The sequence below is a fragment of the Anabrus simplex genome, chromosome 3, assembly GCF_040414725.1.
Source record: "Anabrus simplex isolate iqAnaSimp1 chromosome 3, ASM4041472v1, whole genome shotgun sequence".
NCBI classification, from domain to species: domain Eukaryota; kingdom Metazoa; phylum Arthropoda; class Insecta; order Orthoptera; family Tettigoniidae; genus Anabrus; species Anabrus simplex.
The window spans coordinates 466,588,855-466,602,155 of NC_090267.1; the positions used below are offsets into that span (position 1 = coordinate 466,588,855).

Sequence of the window (13,301 nt, forward strand, 5' to 3'; positions counted from 1 at the left end):
CAAAATATTTGTAAGGGAAGGAAATCCAAAATAAACACAAAATCTCTTGGTATTATTGGCACAAAGCATGTAATGCTTGAAGAATGGCTAAAAACAATTGTAGCATATTTACTTGCAGAATTTCCCCTCCTTTTTAAGCAATTTTTAACCTTTAAAATGTGGGGAAGAAATAAGATGCTTATTTAACTTTGAATCTAAAATGCCAATGGTATTCCACCTTTTTTGGAGTGGTCTTCGGCAACTGCTGGCCTACAGATTTCCTACAAAGAGACTGATTGACAGCGTGCTTTAAAATATGAGGTACCTATATTGCTTTTCTCTGCGCCTAAATACTCTCATAACCTTGTGAAGAGATCTGTAACCTTTCTTAACAACCTCTTTTATATGATTACCCCAACAAAGATCTTTCTTTATATTAACACCTAGGTACTTACAGTGTTCCTGTAAATGTCGAAATGTCTAAAATGACAAAGATTAGTATTGAATCTTAACCAGCCCAAGGACACACAAAAATGAACATGGTACAAACAACCAAATTTAAGAACCAGAAACAAGATCAACTTACCTTGGCTGCAGTAAATTTAATATATAATATGTGGAAAGGACCCATAAAATTAGAGGTAAAAGGCCTGGACTCAAATGAAAATAGATACTTGACAAGCAACTAATGATGCTCAGTATACCAAATGATAAGACAAGACCTTCTTATGGTGGAAATAAAATATTTAATATGTAGATAAATTTAACTTGCAGTAAATCAGAACTGGGAGGTTTCAAATAATCATAATGTATAGCTAAGATTAAAATAATTGATGGGTAACAGAAAACAATTCTCATATAAAACTCAAATACTGGCCAGTAAAATAGTTCCTTTGATAGTTAGAATTAAGTTAATTGGATCCGATTGAAAACGTAAATTATATAGTGAACTTAGTTAAAGTTGAAATTTGTTTCAACCTAATTAATCGTCACATTAAAATGGTTAAATAATAATCATGGTAACAAGTTCACATTAATTATGCATCTCAGATGCGATCTCAATGGAAATTGAAATTAATCTCAAACTAATTAAGTCTTCAAATTAAATATAAAATCATAGCAAAACATTCCCCGATATAATCACATAACATTGAAGAAAATATGATTTTTCAACCCAAACTGCAGAACAAAATCACACAAGAAAGGAAATGAAGCTGACCAAGCCGAGCTACTACTAACAACAGGCAAGGCCTACTTAACCAAACCGTACTAAGAAAAGAAAAAAGAAAAAGAAAATCTACTCTAGTAATAATGGAAAGAAAGAAAACAAAACGCACACGAGGATCAGACCAGTGAGTTTCTAAGAAAAGTTACCAATTAGGAGAATCAAATTTCAACTCTCTACATACTACGGTGATGATAATAATAATAAGAAGCATTACATTAGATTGTATGATTTAAATTTCATTGCACATAAACATTAAATTTAACAGAGGACAAAATTGTGGTTATTGAATGTAATGAAAGGTGGCCTTGGAAGTGGCATGATGCACTTATGAGGTAGAATTTAAACACCCAACACAAGAAGAAGAAGAAGAAGAAGAATGTGGTTTCCATTACAAGAAAATACCAAACACAATTAAGTAATGTTACAAATAGAGTTCACTTTACAAGCATAGGTAAAATTTAGGTACAATAGAATACACCATAATAATAAGAAGAAGAAGAAGAAGAAGAAGAAGAAGAAGAAGAAGAAGAAGAAGAAGAAAGATATCCCAAAAGAAAATAAGTAGAAAGTATCAAACACAAGCAAGAAACCCAAGTAAATAAAAAGACTTTACACTCATAGGCCCACATAGCACGATTCCAAATCACTGCAGTAACAATTTAGAATGTTTTTAAATATTTATGAAAAATGGTAATGAATAGTGCATCTATGTAATAATACCTGGAATTAATTTAGGGTTAAAATCGCCGACGAAAGTCTTTTTAGCTGCCACGAAATCACCAATTGTTTCTTCTTCCCGTGGCATCATTAATAGCTTGAGAGGCCACTATAACGTGTTTTTTTTTTTTTTTGACTCAAACTTAAAAATGCTCGTGCATTAATCGACCGGGCTGTAGAATAGTTTAGTTTATAGAAAACAATTCGAAGTTACTTATATCACCTGCGACTAAAATAAGCAAGGTAGTCTTGCGGTATCACTCTCACCAGGATCGGCACACAGCCGTTTGTAAATTTAACGCATTAAAACTCTTCTGTCCACGTCCAAAAATCAAATCAAAACTACTTACAGAAATTTAAGTTTTTAGCTTAAATCAGTCTATCCATCGACGACATGATGTGTCCCAGCAGACACGTACAAATGTGCATCCATCTTGGATCGCAGACACGGGCGAAGTGCTCAATAACGAGCTCGCTCAAGCAAGAAGAAGCTTTCAGCGCATGCACGCCAAAATTTTTTTTCTGACAGGCCAATCACTGCTCTCATCAAGGACACAACAATGACATATCACATATTTTAAATAATTAGGAACCGTAGAATTACACTGACTGACAGAGCAAATGCAACACCAAGAAGGAGTGGTTCGAAAGGGATGAAAGTTGGGGAAAAAACAGAGACGGCACGGAAGAATAATAGATGTTTATTTCAAACCGATATGCAGGTTACACAATGCGCACGGCAACGACTCAGTAGGATGTAGGACCACCGCGAGCGGCGATGCACGCAGAAACACGTCGAGGTACAGAGTCAATAAGAGAGCGGATGGTGTCCTGAGGGATGGTTCTCCATTCTCTGTCAACCATTTGCCACAGTTGGTCGTCCGTACGAGGCTGGGGCAGAGTTTGCAAACGGCGTCCAATGAGATCCCACACGTGTTCGATTGGTGAGAGATCCGGAGAGTACGCTGGCCACGGAAGCACCTGTACACCTCGTAGAGCCTGTTGGGAGATGCGAGGAGTGTGTGGGCGGGCATTATCCTGCTGAAACAGAGCATTGGGCAGCCCCTGAAGGTACGGGAGTGCCACCGGCCGCGGCACATGCTGCACGTAGCGGTGGGCATTTAACGTGCCTTGAATACGCACTAGAGGTGACGTGGAATCATACGCAATAGCGCCCCAAACCATGATGCCGCGTTGTCTAGCGGTAGGGCGCTCCACAGTTACTGCCGGATTTGACCTTTCTCCACGCCGACGCCACACTCGTCTGCGGTGACTATCACTGACAGAACAGAAGCGTGACTCATCGGAGAACACGACGTTCCGCCATTCCCTCATCCAAGTCGCTCTAGCCCGGCACCATGCCAGGCGTGCACGTCTATGCTGTGGAGTCAATGGTAGTCTTCTGAGCGGACGCCGGGAGTGCAGGCCTCCTTCAACCAATCGACGGGAAATTGTTCTGGTCAATATTGGAACAGCCAGGGTGTCTTGCACATGCTGAAGAATGGCGGTTGACGTGGCGTGCGGGGCTGCCACCGCTTGGCGGCGGATGCGCCGATCCTCGCGTGCTGACGTCACTCGGGCTGCGCCTGGACCCCTCGCACGTGCCACATGTCCCTGCGCCAACCATCTTCGCCACAGGCGCTGCACCTGGACACATCCCTATGGGTATCGGCTGCGATTTGACGAAGCGACCAACCTGCCCTTCTCAGCCCGATCACCATACCCCTCGTAAAGTCGTCTGTGTGCTGGAAATGCCTCCGTTGACGGCGGCCTGGCATTCTTAGCTATACACGTGTCCTGTGGCACACGACAACACGTTCTACAATGACTGTCGGCTGAGAAATCACGGTACGAAGTGGGCCATTCGCCAACGCCGTGTCCCATTTATCGTTCGCTACGTGCGCAGCACAGCGGCGCATTTCACATCATGAGCATACCTCAGTGACGTCAGTCTACCCTGCTATTGGCATAAAGTTCTGACCACTCCTTCTTGGTGTTGCATTTGCTCTGTCAGTCAGTGTACATCAATTAAACTGGCGTGCCAAATAATGGATGGTTAAACAGGTATAGTTTCCCAATACACAGATTAAATATGCTCCAAGAAATAGATTTTCACTTACATTAGAGAATCAACAGTTTTCAGGGTTACTAGACTGATTGGTGACAGTTATGTTGACAGAATCATGTACATCATATTTTTTTTAAGTATTGTAAAGATGGAGTTTCCTCACTCTTAAAACTTGCTTAAGGTTGACAATACGGATTAATTATGAAGTTCATTTCTTGTGGTCATATCTATAGCATAACACACAAATACAGTTATCACTCAATTTTATTATTTTATTTTTTATTTTTTGTGAGGGTCAGCTGTTTGCCAGTCAATCCGGGCTTCCACAAGGACAGAGTTTTACATGAAAAAGAAATAATTTAAAACTTAAAAATCAAGTATATCAACCCATTGCCATACTTTGACGGAATCTTCCGTCCTACGATTGTAAGGCGGTAACATACCTTGACGGACACTTCCGTCTTGGTACATGGAACATTTATAAGTTCATTATCTCGATTAGCTGGTCAGAGAGATTTATTCTCTTTGTTTTTCAGCCTACCCGATTGATGTCAGATGATACCTGAAGCTATTTTCTCTGTGTAAATAGTAACTCTGAGCTGAAATACGGAAAATAAAAAGCACCTCAGTTTGCCCCTCGTAAACAATCATGGCGGCATCCAAGTGCGGCATGGATGAGGTTATTCGTAACTGGTAACGTGACAAAACCGTAAAATAATACTTGGAATTGTGATCTTGTTGACAATAAGCCTGTTTCTGCAACATGCAAACCAGTTTCTGAAACTCGCTCTATAGTGAGGAGGGGTTTAGGAATATGAGGTAGCTATCTACAGGCAAACTATCATCCTGGAGTGAAGCTCAGGAATCAGTATCTGAAGTACAACAGCTGTTCTAAGTACTTAGGTGTAACAAGACATGGTGAATCACCATCATTATATTGAAAAATCTGCTGAAAAACTAAGAAGTCATAACATCCTACTCAGTAGGTTAGCTGGAACATCATGGGGTGCTGACACCAATACATTCAGGACTTCTGTTCTGGGTGCTGAATATTCTCCAGTTGAATACTATGTAGACGTGCGATTGAATAGCTCCCTTTGCCAGTTGGTCGATATTCAACTCCACCAAACAATGAGGATATTCTTTGGTACCATTCACACTTCCTCACAGTGGCTACCTGCACTTTGTAATATTGCTCCCCGTCATATCAGGAGACAGCAAGCCCTTAGCCATCTATGGTGTAGGATTAAGAAAAATGATGCTCTTCCTGTTCACCATGACATCAAACATCCCTCTATAATCAGGTTGTAATCCTGAAAACTGGCATGCAGAACAGCTATGGATCTTACGAACACTCAGTTCAACCTCCGATATACCTGGAGAAACGTACGGTTTAACTCATTACCCCAGGGTCTTATTCAAATCGGTGATTCTACCAAAAGAATAGCTGGTTTCAATTTGTCTCTGACAGTGTGGTCAAGATTGAACACAGTTCGGTGTGGTACTGCTCAAACTGGCACAGCCTTACATAAATGTGGTTGGATAACGTTCCTCGATGTGACTGTCATATTAAAAAGTAGACTACGAAACATATTGTGCAGGATTGCCTTCTACACTCATACTCCCATTCCTTGGATGAACTCCACTCAGTAACTTCTAAAACAATCGCATTGGTTAAAAAATCTTTCATTCCAAATATGAAAATATGGTCCTAATTATGTAAATTGTGTATTTCTGTTAATCTTATTTTTTGGTGTGCAAAATGTGTGAAATAAATAAATAATACTAAAATGAACTAAAAATTATTGAATGTTTTACATTTTCATATATATTCAGGCATTGTTTCAACTTTCTCAGAAGAAAGATGCACTCGCGTTAGAAGCAGTACATAAAAAAATTCAAAGGCAAACAAAGCAAACATATGCATAAGAATTGTAACATTGTTTTAAGTATCATAATAAAATAAACCTGACACAAACTAGCAGCTACATAAAAAAGGGTATCTTAATTTACATTGATATTTGTATACAAAACTCTGTAATCAATTACATGTCATTGGCTTTTATTAGTTTCCAAGTATACAATTTCTCCTGCTTACAATGCACTTGCACTCAATGCTGTTTATGCTTGTACTTCCAATCGCTGAACAAGCCAGTTTTAGCTTGAAATATGTGTCCATAGAGATTATATCTGATGGAGTATGCATACCCATCATTTAGATTTCAGGTCTGCAGCACTTTTGCTCAAACAGTTCAGCAGTAAAGTTGGTTTGGAGTCAAAGCAAGTGATCCTAGGCAAGTGTTTCCCTGGTTTTTAGGGTTGATATTTGTAACATTCATATTTGAGCTGGTCTTTGTAACATTATAACACTTCGAAGGGGCACCACAGGGTCTGTGTCTGAGGAAAGTTCACCATAGATGAATTGGCAAGGAAGCCTGGTGTCACACATACAGCACACATGTCCAGTCCACTGAAGCCAGTTAGCAAAGAGAGAGGCTGGCTTCTACACTGTTCGTGTTCACTTTTTCACGAACTCCAAGATTGGAGATGTCATTCTCCCATATGATGTTTGAGATAGAATGAAGTTTCTGTAGATGAAAGCTCCCAGGTTTGTTTATGTCATGGTGTTACAGGATCCAGGTTTCACATTCGTATAGTAACATTGAGATGGGACTAAATTGCGGTGGCACATTAGTGTCGCCGAAAACCGTAAAAGTAGTTAGAAGGGCATAAAGCTAATAACATTATTTAATATTGTTCTATTTTACTTATTTGAAACTTCCAATTACTAGGTGAATATGTATTGTACATATGTGAATACACACATTTTAAACTTATTTTTGAACTCTTCAGACTGCTATGGAAAATAGCAGTGATCATAACTAATGCCCATCTGTGAAATTTCTGTCATTGTCAACTTACCTCCTTGAAATTTGATTTAAATTCATGGTAGGTTGCGATTTTCATTTTATATGTCCCTTTCCTGCCATTGGCATCAGAAGTTGGCTCTGCTTTGGACTCATATTACACAGTAAACCAGCAGATTCTTTATAACTGATTATCCAAGACTTTACTGACACTGTGTTTTTCTACCTGTTGTGCACAATTAGCTTTACATTGCAACAACACAGATAGCTCTTATGGGAGAGGAAAGCTTAGGAGTGGGAAGGAAGCAGGCGTTCCCGTACTACACTACAGTCCCAGCACTTGGCTGGTGTGTGAATGGGGAAACCACGGAAAACCGTCTTCAGGGCTGCCGACAGTGGAGTTCGAACCCACTGTCTCCTAGGTGCAAGCTCACAGCTGCGTGGCCCTAACCGCACGGCCAACTTGCCTGGTTTTCTATCTATCTATAAATATAAAATAAGAATTTTGTATGTACATTGCTCAGAATTTGAAAAGAATGGTATTTATTTCTGTCTCAGTCACGTCCACTGTAATGAGGAAATGCACTTTTTACTATTCTGTAATGTATGTATGTATGTATGTATGTATGTATGTATGTATGTATGTACACACATCACGAGAAAACGGCTAAAGAGAGTTTAATGAAAATCGGTATGTAAAGTTGGGGTATGAACCACTACAATCCAGGTGAAATGGTTGTTTAGGGGAAGGCCTAAAATGTAATTCTCAAATATTTATATTATTAGTGGTCCTATCGATAAATAATATATAACTAAAGTTATATAGAATTAAATTTCCTATCATGATATTTGTATTTTTGTTGCTAAGTCCATATCAACGCCAAGCCACGAGAGAATGGGTTAACAGAATTTAATGAAAATCGGTATAGGCCTATAGAGTCGGGGAATAAGAAACTACAGTCTAGGCTAAAAACAAGTTTATTCGTCCTGGATGAAATTGTAGTTTAGAGAAAGGTGCCTAAAATTTAATTTTTAAATACCTATGTTATTGGTCCTATCGAAAAACACTACATAACAAAAGTTATAGAGAATGCAATATCCGATCATTGATTTTTTATTCAGTTTTACCGTACTGACTATGATAAGAGTGGTATTTCAGAGTCAGAAGAAAACTAAATACTAAGGCCTATAATATTGAAAGGTCATAAAAAATTTATCAACAATAACATTACATTGACTATTGTTTGTTGTGATGTTCTTTGTCTCTTATACCTCCACTCAGCTCCGATAGATGGGATTATTGCTGTGTACCAAGTATAACAGCCTGACTGAATATTCGTGGGAAATAGCTGGGGAGTTAGAAAACTTTCTTCTTTAGCATGCCATTCCTCTGGTTCATACATTTTCTGATACTACTGGTACGTAACATAACGGTTCATCATACTATTCCAGCTATTCGATCCCTACTCTGACACGCTGTTTTGAATGAGCAGTGTGCCCACTTAAGTCAGAGGCTCACTTAGTAGAAGTAGTAGTAGTAGTAGTAGTGGTGGTGGTGGTGGTGGTGGTGGTGGTAGTATGACCTGGTCTAGAATTACAATTTAGACCTATTCCAAATTATAGCACCACAATTCACTAAATAACTAAAAATTTAACCCGGAAAAGAGCCATTTCTTAAGAAAAGCTTCTTCCTCATCACTTTTATTAAATTCTACACTCATTTTATTCCAAATTAGCAGTGAAGAGGGGGTTTCTGTTCTGGCTTGGAGGAAAAATTTGCCTCCAATTCAGATAGATTTTTCCGCCGCCAGTGTACTGAATTGAGATTTTCCGACTCATCAGGTACTCCTAGGAAACAGATTAGTAAAAAGACATAGTTTTTGCCCTGGGACTCTGCACTATTCGACACACACACACACACCCATGCCGAAAAAAGACTAAGTGTGTTCTCAGATCACGGCTGTCTGTGGCATTGTGATTCCAGCTCTGGAACTTTGGACTGTTAGATCGGCAGCGTATAACTGTTCATTAAAAGCAGGAAAACGTGGTTTTTCATTTGATCGAGTATTTCATATGATAGCACTGGTTTTAATCGTGGCATTCCTACTGACGTTATTGTAATGACCTATGTTCATTTCAGTTGGGAAAACCACTAAGACAGTCTCTCTGAGGATGTAAAAAGGCAGGTGGAGTGTGAGTTTCTGACATTATATTGAAAACTCTCCAACCTGATTGTGACTGATGGTAGGCAAGTGGGCCTACATTTACAATGAAAATGCCCTAACCCAGTTTTCATATGAGAAAAGACGTTTGATGAATTCCCCGCGTCGTTTCCTGGGTAACGTTAAGAGCTTATCAATTTAATACAATTTTGACAACATGTACACTACCTAACCTAGAATTCTGTATACAAGGTAGAATTCTGTAACGAAGCACGGGTACATCAGCTAGCCTATATATAAAAGAACATGTCCTGACTGACTGACTGACTGATTCATCATTGCCGAGCCAAAACTACTGGACTCAATGAAATGAAATTTCAAGGATATAATTATAATACAATGTAGGTGCCCGCTGAGGGAGGATTTTTGGATATTCTGTTGCTAAGGGGTGAATTTTTAAAATGAGTGTATCTATATCTCAAAACTTTAAAAGTTTACAGATGTAAAAATTGGTATTTAGAATCTTCTTTAAAAATAAAGAAACGCATATTTTTTTGTTTTCGGAAAATCCCACTAGGCAGGGTGAAAATGGGTTGTTAATGCCTTTAATGAGGATACTTATATTTCAGAAACTGAAGATATTACAGACCTGAAAATTGGTATTTGGGATCTCCTTTAACAATAAACGCATATTTTTATGTTTTTGGAAAATCCAATTAATGGGGGTTAAACAGGAGGGACAAATGGCGTGAATTTTTACAAAGACTATATCTACAGTATATCTCAGAAATGTAAAATGTTACAGGCGTAAAAATTGATATTTGGAATCTTCTGTAAAAGTAAAGAAACATAGGTGATTTGTTTTTGGGTACTCCAGTTAAGGGGAGCTAAAAAGGGGGTGAAATTGAGCATGTCTACAGTATATCTCAAAAACTTCATGTTACAGAAGTGAAAAATGGTACTTTTTTTATCTCTATTTAAAAATAAAGGATCACTCTTACTGTTTTCGAAAAGAGCACTTTGGTGGGGTGAAGATGACTGGAAATGTGGTTGATTAGGATACTGATATCTCAAAAACTGAAGATGTTACAGGCGTGAAAATTGGTATTTGGAATCGGTTTTAAAAGTAAAGAAACGCTTATTCCGTTGATTTTGGGAAATCCAAGTAAGGGGGTTTAAGTAATGAAAAATTAATTGCATTAATTGTATGAGGATAATTACATCTAATAAAAACTAAAGTTGTTACAGACATGAAAATTGGTATTTGGATCTCCTTTAAAAACAGAGAAAAACGCATTTCGGGGGGAAAATCATCTTGGGGGGGCGGGGTTGAAAAGGAGTTGAATTCCTTTTATGAGGACAGATATCTCAAAAATGGAAGATGTTACAGTTGTGATAATTGGTGTTTAGAAGATCCTTTACTAATAAAGAAACAAGTATTTTTTTTCTGGAAAATTCACTAGGGGGGTGGGTAATGAAGTGAAAAAAGGTATGCGATACTTATATCTCAAACTGAAGGTAACAGGCGTGAACATTGGTATTTAGAATCTCCTTCAAACATAAAGAAACAGGCCTTCTATTTGGGGGGGGGGATCAACTTAACGGTGGTGAAGTGAAAAAGGTGTGGAGACCAATTGATTTTACTGTTCATAAAGTACTTGATTCTGATCATAAACTGCTCATTTTTAATCTTTCGTGGGTTTGTTTTCAAGAGCCATATTTTTCTTTGAAGAACAGTAGATTCTCCTGGCATATAAATAAACATTTAAACACATTTGAAATAAACGATAGGAATGATATTGACTGTGCAATTCTTCACCTCTATAATAAGGTCAATAATGCACGGAAGTATATCATTCGTATCGCCAGAAATCCCACGCACTTGCCTACGTGCGACAATGGTGCTTGCCACATTGTCAGCAATTACAGTGGCAGCAGATGTAATTTACTGCCAAGTAGCGGTCTTGCATGTTGCTGCAAGGTCCAGAACATCAATGATAATAATAATAATAATAATGTTCTGGGTCGTCTTCAAAGTGTGCACACCGCGCTGGAAGTGGGTCCTGGCCGGGTAATGACCACGAATGCAGTTCGGCTGTGGGCCGATTACCTTAGATGTTAGGCCCCTTTAAGCAACAAGCATCATCATCATCATCATCAACCACCAAGGCACCCAAGATGACACCACGCCGGATCTCCTCAAGAAGACGGCACCACGCCGGATCTCCTCAAGGATTTGATCCATATTAAAAATGCTTATAGGAAAAGATGGCAAAGATTTAGGGATCCAACTGACCGGGCAGAATACCTGGAGCTAGCCCGGGAATTATAAAATCAATTGCTGGAAAGAAATATTGAAAAATGGGAGGAACTTTGCCGTCAAATCGCGAATTTTGGTGGATTATATATAAAATGTCAAGCATTCAATTATAAACTTTAGTATAATACCGTAGCGAATCACAGGTATCTTGCTAGTTAAAAATAAATTATTTTGCCCTCTACAATTACTATAAATATTTCACTATAAACTCCTTGGTTTGAATTTGTTTGTGATTTATTTGCCCAATTGCAGAAATGGAGGCAGATGGTTTCTTATTAAGTAATTTTTCCACCGTGCTTTAGAATATAACACCTGGCAATCAGAAACTTGCATTAGGTTGTTATATACCTCCAGTGAATTCTAATTACCTCAACGGTTTAGAAACAGATACTTGTAGATTCATTTTATTTTTATCTGTCCCTTTTCTGTTGAACATGTTTTTTCAAGTCTGAGGGCGTCCAACACAGATCACTGTTAGGGCCTCTTGTATTTTTGTTCTGTTTCTAAATGATATTACTTCAGTTGTTCAGAACAACAAATGTGTCTTGTCGCTGACAGCTTAAAATGATACAGAGTCATAGAAGAAGACCATGTTGTTGACTATCTACGAGAGGCTTTGACGTAAATATGTGAGTGGCATGATAAGTTGTATATTCTGTAGGTGATACATAAATATATTCTATTATTGTAATTAATTTTTATCAAAGCTGTTGGAATTTAAAGATAAGAGATTGGAAGCTCTTCACAAAGTGATACCAGATTACCTGGACTGGTTCTCTAAACTGGGCTGTGATATCTGATTTTTACATTCGCTCATGTATGTAGTGTATTTTTTACTGGTAAGTCATATGATGGTGAATAATAATAATAATATCAAATATACATACAGTATTATTCACCTAAGATGTTACATGGAAATAACGTCTAAACCATTAAAGATATCGGAATTCTGTTTTTGTATTCATAAATGATAACCCAGGGGCTTGCAAAATAATGTGCTACTTATTCTCGTGGGGTGATAAATAATAACCAAGATATTGATACTAACTCCATATTTTTTAACGAAACTGCACAGATACATGCGGCTGGCGTAAAGGTTCAACTGCGTACAAGTTCAAATATATAAGCATTTTCAAAATTGAACAAGTTACTTTTTGAGATATCAATAAAAACTGCATTTGGGCTTTTGCGTGCTGCATCAGACAGCGTGTGGTTGGCCAAGTACGTATTGGCACGCAAACTGCTTCCTGGCATTGATTCCAGCCACAGAATGAATACCAGGCATGTACTGTAAACTATCGTACACATAATGTGATGTACCGTAACATACCCAAGGTGTGCAACGCTATTGTATGACTAGCGAACACAATGGGGTAAGGGAGATAAGTTTTTTTTTTTTTTTTTTTTTTTTTAATCCTTATGTAACAGGTTGCATTCAGTTTGGCGTCTTTCCCCATGGATGGGAATGGCAAGGATTTGGAAAGGACGTCAGCCATGACCTATCTCAAAGGTACCAATCCGGCATTGGTGTGGTGTTGAACATGGGACACCATGAAAATCACTTTCATGAGTTTGCCTGTCATACACACTTTGCAAACCCATCACATATGTACGATATGCTTGCATGCCTGGTATCCATTCTGTGGCTGGAATCACACCCAGGAAGTTGCTTGCACATCAATATGTCCTTGCCGGACTACACGCTGTTTGATGCGACATGCAAAATCGCACAATCTGTTCTTGTTGATATCTCAAAAAGTAACTGTCCGATTTTGAAAATGCTTACATATTTGAACATGTACGCAGTTAAACTTTTAAGCCAGCTCTATGAATTTGTACCATTCCATTTAAAAATATGAAGTTAATATCAAGATCTCGGTTATTAATCTCCCCATGGGAATACATAGCACATTGTTTTACAAGCCTCTGGGTATCATTTATGAATATGAAAACAGATTAC

General features: G+C 38.3%; 1 protein-coding gene across 1 annotated transcript in view; it reads left to right on the forward strand.

Annotated features, from left to right (window-relative positions):
• The window catches only part of LOC136866863 (serine-rich adhesin for platelets), a 375,927-nt gene that overhangs the window by 189,145 nt on the left and 173,481 nt on the right, over positions 1–13,301 (forward strand). The gene's annotated exons all lie outside the window — the stretch shown is intronic.